This window comes from Haematobia irritans, chromosome 2 (assembly GCF_050003625.1).
Source record: "Haematobia irritans isolate KBUSLIRL chromosome 2, ASM5000362v1, whole genome shotgun sequence".
Taxonomy (NCBI): Eukaryota; Metazoa; Arthropoda; class Insecta; order Diptera; family Muscidae; genus Haematobia; species Haematobia irritans.
Window position 1 is genome coordinate 118,310,345 of NC_134398.1, and position 7,264 is coordinate 118,317,608.

General features: G+C 32.9%; 2 long non-coding RNA genes across 2 annotated transcripts; one reads left to right on the forward strand and one right to left on the reverse strand.

Moving 5' to 3' along the window:
• Positions 1 to 2,799: 2,799 nt before the first annotated feature.
• On the reverse strand, positions 2,800 to 4,114 carry LOC142226078 (uncharacterized). Its single transcript, XR_012719595.1, has 2 exons — positions 3,071 to 4,114; positions 2,800 to 3,013 (listed from the first exon to the last, which is right to left on the reverse strand). It is a non-coding gene; the product is annotated as an uncharacterized LOC142226078 (long non-coding RNA).
• Positions 4,115 to 6,487: 2,373 nt separating this feature from the next.
• Positions 6,488 to 6,875, forward strand: LOC142223888 (uncharacterized). The gene is made up of 2 exons (XR_012718944.1): positions 6,488 to 6,598; positions 6,666 to 6,875. It is a non-coding gene; the product is annotated as an uncharacterized LOC142223888 (long non-coding RNA).
• Positions 6,876 to 7,264: the final 389 nt, after the last annotated feature.

Consider the following 7,264-nt stretch of genomic DNA (forward strand, 5'->3'; position numbering starts at 1 on the left):
ATGAAGTTGTACGAAGATTTATGGGTGAAACCATTTTTTACTGAAAAAATGGAAGAAAATAATATACGAATAAAAATACATTGAACATTATGCCTTAAAATAGGAATTATGTTGATTTATAAGTTGCAATTCTGCTATATTCTATCTATCACCGTTTTCAGTGTTGTTTCTTGATGGAGGCTGCGTGTCTGGGTAAATATCTGAAAAACTATCATTTAACTCCATTTGGAAATTCGCAAATTGTTCACCAATATACCTTTCACACGTAACCACTATGGTTCAGCACATCATTTTTGTTTTTATTTAAATAAATTATAATGAGCTAGTTGCGCTTGAAATGGCTCTTTTAACAATAGTGAGGGCAAAATACGTTCATGTACCGAAAAACCCCGGGAATCAAAACAAAAAGCCCCGGGATTCGGAATTAATCCCGTCCCAAAAATCCATGGATTTCGGATGACAGCCCTAGTACCTGATCCGCAACTACAATTGGAAGTTAAAAAAAAACAGGATTCGTTTTTTTCCTTAAGGTAGGTACTATGTTCGGTTTCCGAAGCGAAATCCCATACAAAACCAAAAATGCGAAAAACTACCGAAATATTTTTTCATTTGTGGTACTTTGTTTTTTTCGAGTTGAAAAACTGACATAAAGTGCATAGTCCCTAATTAGGTCGGCTTTAAATCCTTCCATATGTTGAGATTAGTTAGTTTCAAAACATGGCGCCATTTGTAATGTGAATTAAGAAATAATTGATTTATTCAAATGATTTGTGTTAAATTAGAATACAAAAGTGGTTCGCGTTGTTATTTAAAAATGCAATTCGATTGACGAAATAAAAATAACGGAGTGCTATATGTATATAACATATATAACAGCATCTGGTTCTGTAGCCGTTTCTGCCACAGTAGCATCTGCCCTCACATCCCTGACACCCACAATTGCAGCCACTACATCAGCTACAGTGAACAACTCCAACATAGCACCCTCAACACCTGCCACGACCACAGTGGCTGTGACCGCAAATATTGTATTGCAACAACCAAATACAACGGCCGCCCAAGTAGTGAGTGGTCCCATTGGGGTGGCAGCAAATACTACTCCAACATTAGCCACTATTACTAATTCTTCAAATTTTACCCTAAGGAATGTCTTCTAGGAGTTTCCAATCGGCGACCGGTGCCCGTTGGAAACTCCGCCTATTACAACAGTACCATAATCGCTTCAGCCATCAGCAACAATAGCATTCCATCAGCGTCATATTGTAGAGATACAACCAGGCCACCATTTATCATCATCCCCTGCTAATTTAGAATTGACTAATGTTATGCAACATAATGTTTGCACAGAACACGAAGAAGTAGAAGAAGCTAATTGTCATAATACTGCAGATGTAATCGATGAAGATTTCTTTTTTAAAATATGCTTAAAAACGATTTCGTCTTATCTCTGTAAACCCAGTGCTTCTACATTCAACACCCATTTTTTACAAAGAAATGAATTGTATTTTTTTTATTATTTTACCGCTCCTCGTAATTGCTCCCTTTTCTATTTGTTAAGCGAGCTCGTTTTTTGTGTGTAAAGGCCGGTATGCACCTCTAGCGAAATTTTCGGTAGCAAAAATTTATTTAAGTCTACAACAAAAAAACAGGGCTGTGTACAACAAATTTTAAACCAGCTAATCGCTTTTAAAAATTGTTAATATATGTTCCAAATATTCCTCAAATAAATTGTTTATTATTTACAGACCTTTTAAAACTTGTACGCACACAATGATTGTAATAAATTATATGTTTGCTGCCAAAATATGCTTTTGACAACCCTGTTATTTTCATTAGAGGTGCGTACCAGCTTACGAAATTGAACGCTACCGAAAATTTCGTTAGCATAAATAGCAATGCATATCTTATGGGAATGAAATTTTTCGCTAGAGGTGCATACCGGCCTTAAGAGGCGCAAATGAATGAGAACTGAACAAAAGAAATGTTAATGCAATTTTAATTTTTAATGGAAACAACATGAAAGCTAAATATGAGAAATGATAATTAAAATTTTTTAAATATAACAATATTAATGAAAGAAAGCTTATAATCCAGAAAAGAAAACATTGTGTTCTAGGGTCTTTAATTAGTGTATAAATGTACAAATTAATAAAAAATCATAATAAAATTATAATCGAACTTGTTTTATTTTTATATACCGGGGTATAAGTAATTGGGTGGTCTTATATGTTTTATACTTTTTAATATAAAATTAGTAAATTTTTCTGAACAAAGTTATATCCAAAAAAAATGTTTATAGCAAATAATTAAATAATTTTTATTTAATTAGTAAAATAATTTTCTTGTATTCATCATTTGTCCAAAATGATTGCGATAGGCTGGAATGAAACGATTTAATTTCGTTGTGGCTTTTAAATTTCAGTTAGCGGCATTCTTGCATTTTATCAATTTCAAAACACTGGTTGAATTTCATAACGTGACTGAAATAGTTATTGGAACTTATACATTGGGAGAGTATAACATCCTTCAGTAAACCAGCCAATTCCCTGCCAACATTTTTTGAATTTGGGGACTCTTTTGAGAATCCCCACTACGTCGAAAACAATCATATACGACATCAAAAACTCGTCGGAAAAGCGCCGTCACTATTGAGAAGTTGTACCACGCCAAGTTACTACAAAAATGTTTCGCATGAGTGCAATTATTAGGTGCCTTTATAGATCAATTTAGAACGACGCCAATAAGGGACCCTCCAAACAATCAGAAAAAGTGCATTTTAAGATAGTTGTAAAAGAATCATTGTGGTCGAGTAAAACACGTTTGTTTAGATATTTATTAATTTGATTAAACATTTACAAATTCTTAAAAATATAACATTTATACCACTATCACATTACATTTAACATAATTTTTGGCATTAATGATGATGTTGAGTTACAAGTAGCGAGTTACATGTTGCTGCGTCTATCAACCAGTGTTTTTATTCCATGGAGGCAGCGCGTCTGTAAAATATCTGAAAAACAATCACTTTATTCCATTTGGAAAATCACCAAATTGTTCACCAATATACCTTTCACAATTTTAAGCGTATAATCTATGTTTTCAGAACTTTATTTTCGTTTTTATTTAATTAAAATATAACAAGCTGGTTGCGCTTGGCGTTTCACAAAAAAATGGCTTTTTTAACAGTAGGGATGGCAAATTACTTGCATGTACTTTTTGATGTACCTTTTCATGATGGTTGAAGTGACATTTACGAGTCTGTGGTAACGATGAGGTTGAAATGGAACTTTGAAATGCTGGCAGGGTTGCTTCTCAATGTATTAATTTCAGTCAACGAAGAGTCTGGTATAGAACACTAACATCCCTTTGTGACGAAATATAAGTCGGGAACAGTGACTTTGGCTTAGGAACTACCCTTGAACTTGAGTTATGGGCTTAAGTTGGTTGTTCCCCCCGATGTAACAACATTGGCAAATGAAATGGCGTTATTATCCTTTGTGGGAACCGTGGTGGTGACCACTGGATTTGAAATTGCTAGTGAGGCGGCAACAGCATGGTATTGCAATGCGATTGTGTAGATATTGTGGACACCAACGAATTAAGTTTGTTGATGAATGAGTCCATTGCTGCGCATGATGTAAAAGTTAGCATAACACCGGAATTATATGTTTTTTTGATGTGCGTTACAAATTGACGGTATCCATTTGGAAAAGCTGAAGAAGACAATGTACCACATGTTGTGAAAGCTGTTGCAGAATGTGGTAAGACACCAGGAGTAGAGCGGCTGGAGCTTTATTCTTAACAATTATTAGTGTCCAGTGCTGTATGAGATTTTTTTGCAAAACAATCCAAAAACTGATAGAAAAACACTTTTCAAAACAATTATCATGAATGCGTGTATGTAAACAATCAGCTGCTGCATGTATAAGTAAAAATAGTATGACATTTGGCGATGTTGTCAATTAAATTGCGGAGAAATAAACGCGGAATAGCTCCAAAATAGCTGTTTTCTTCGTTCGAAATGTATTGTCAACACTCTCATTTTTCAACGCGAAAGAATGGTTAAGTGAAGTTTTTTTCGTGCCAACAAACATAGTACCCACCTTTACCCAATAAACACAGGATGAGCGTTTTTCAATTGCAACAACTTTTCAGTTTGAAGGCCGGTATGCACCTCTAGCGAAAAATTTCATTCCCATAAGAAATTCATTGCTATTTAAGGCCGGTATGCACCTCTAGCGAAAAATTTCATTCCCATAAGAAATGCATTGCTATTTATGCTAACGAAATTTTCGGTAGCGTTCAATTTCGTAAGCTGGTACGCACCTCTAATGAAAATAACAGGGTTGTCAAAAGCATATTTTGGCAGCAAACATTTAATTTATTACAATCATTGTGTGCGTAAAAGTTTTAAACGGTCTGTAAATAATAAACAATTTATTTTTGGAATATTTGGAACATATATTAAAAATTTTTAAAAGCGATTAGCTGGTTTAAAATTTGTGTACACAGCCCTGTTTTTTTGTTGTAGACTTAAATAAATTTTTGCTACCGAAAATTTCGCTAGAGGTGCATACCGGCCTTGAGGGTAAATATAATTTTCAACATAAATTCAACTTGACTTGAAATAGCTCATCTTCAATACATCTTCAAATTGTTTGCGAATTACTTCCAATTTGCCAAAATGTTGACGAAATCTTTGAAAAGGTGTTGAAGATAATATGAGAAAACTTTGACAAAACACTACTCTAAAATGCAACGAAAAAGCCATGTGGTTTTCAATACTTATTTATGCAACGAAGTTCGTGGTCAATTGCAAGAAAAAATAAAAAATGGAAAATTTTAGACAAATAACCAAATAGTTTATAAAAATAGGTAAGTGAAAATAAAAAATGAAATAAAACTTTAAGGAAGTCACTAAATGTATATCTCTTTGCAGAAAACTAAAATTATGGATTCTACGTTCTTGAAAACATTAAAAAGCTGACCGATGAAAACATGGTGGACAATTAACTGGAACTGCTCCAAATAGTTTATAATAATTGGTACGTCAATATGAAAAATTAAATCAACACTTTAGAGAAGTCACTAAATTTAAATCTCTTTGCAGAAAACTAAAATCTTTGGATGCTACATTCTTGCTAACAATAAGAAGCTGACCAATGAAAAATGAGTGGCTTATCGACAAGAAAAAGTTTCCAGAATCATTACAAGTGCAACCAATTAAAATTGTTAAAAACAACAAATTGTTGAAATCAACAACTTCTGAATGAAAATGTGCATCACATCGTCAGTTTAATTCTTATGCTATTATCAGTTTAAAATGGATATTTTGTGAATTCCTTCTGCTGGAAATCAATTCTAACACGCGGTCCAGTACGTTCCTAATTTCAAATTGCCCGCATGTTAATAAATTTTAATGCTGTTTTATGACACCAAAAGGAAGGAAATCGAATTATCAATGCAAAAGTGTTTACTAATAATGTTTAAGATATTTAAAGTTTTGTTGTTTGTTTTTTTTTTTTTTTTGTTCTTATTTGTTGATATGTTTAATAAGATTATTATTTATCAATTGGTATTGTAGTGTATTATGTAGTGTAGTGTATTATTATATATTTTATTTTGATGAAAATGAATAAATTATACAAAATTCATAGAATTTTGGCTTTGACTTTCAATTTGAAGTGGGGATATCATTCATAAGGCCGGTATGCACCTCTAGCGAAATTTTCGGTAGCAAAAATTTATTTAAGTCTACAACATAAAAACAGGGCTGTGTACACAAATTTTAAACCAGCTAATCGCTTTTAAAAATTTTTAATATATGTTCCAAATATTCCACAAATAAATTGTTTATTATTTACAGACCGTTTAAAACTTTTACGCACACAATGATTGTAATAAATTAAATGTTTGCTGCCAAAATATGCTTTTGACAACCCAGTTATTTTCATTAGAGGTGCGTACCAGCTTACGAAATTGAACGCTACCGAAAATTTCGTTAGCATAAATAGCAATGCATTTCTTATGGGAATGAAATTTTTCGCTAGAGGTGCATACCGGCCTATACACATTTATGTTGAAAAGTTTTTGCAACGATGTTAATTTTGAATTTGACTCGCATCGCAAATTGTTTGACGAATTATTGAGTAGCGATGCATTTCAATTTGAGGATAACACTTGAGATATTATTGGTAATGTGTAGAATTTCACTGTTGAGGGTAATGTCTGTTTTTTGTTGAGAACGCGATTTTCTCAACAATTTCTCAACTTGAATATTACCCTAATCCTTTGAAAAAATGTTTGAAAAATTGTTGAAATTTAGCATTTTTCAAACTTTTGTGTTTATTGGGAGCATTTCAAAGTTCCATTTCATCCTCATCGCTACCACAGACTCAACCATCGCGAACTGTGATGGGGGAAGCATATCAAAAAGTACAAAATGTACATGAAAGTATTTTGCCATCACTACTGTTAGAAGAGCCATTTTATTTTTTTGTGAAACGCCAAGCGCAACCAGCTTGTTATATTTTATTTAAATAAAAACGAAAATAAAGTTCTGAAAACATAGATATTACGGTTAAAATTGTGAATGGTATATGGTGAACAATTTTCGACTTTCCAAATAGAATAAAGTGATCGTTTTTCAAATATTTTTCCAGGCACGCTGTCTCCATCGAAAATAAACAAACTGGCTGATAGACGCTGCAATATGTTACTTGCTACTTAAAACTCAACATCATTCTTTTATTAATGCAAAAAATTATGTTAAATGTGATGAGATAAACCGAAAAATGTTATATTTATAAGAAATTATAAATGTTTAATCAAATCAATAAACATCTACACAATCGTGTTTTACTTGACCACAATGATTCTTCTACAATTACCTTAAAATGCACTTTTTCTGATAGTTTGCAGGGGTTCTTATTAGCGTCCTTCGAAATTGATCTAAATAGGCACCTAATAATTGCGCTGATGAGAAACTTTTTCGTAGTAACTTGGCGTGGTACAACTTCTCAATAGTGACGGCGCTTTTCCGACGAGTTTTTGATGTCGTATATGATTGTTTTCGACGTTGTGGGGATTCTCAGAAGCGCCCCCAAATTCAAAAAATGTTGGCAGGGTTGATTGGAAGTGGATATTTTCCACGTTTTTGCCACAATACTGGTTTAGATTTATATATTTCTTTAATTTTCAACCAGAATTGGCGATCCATCATTAATTTCATTGCAGAAATGCCTGTTTTTAATGTAAAAAT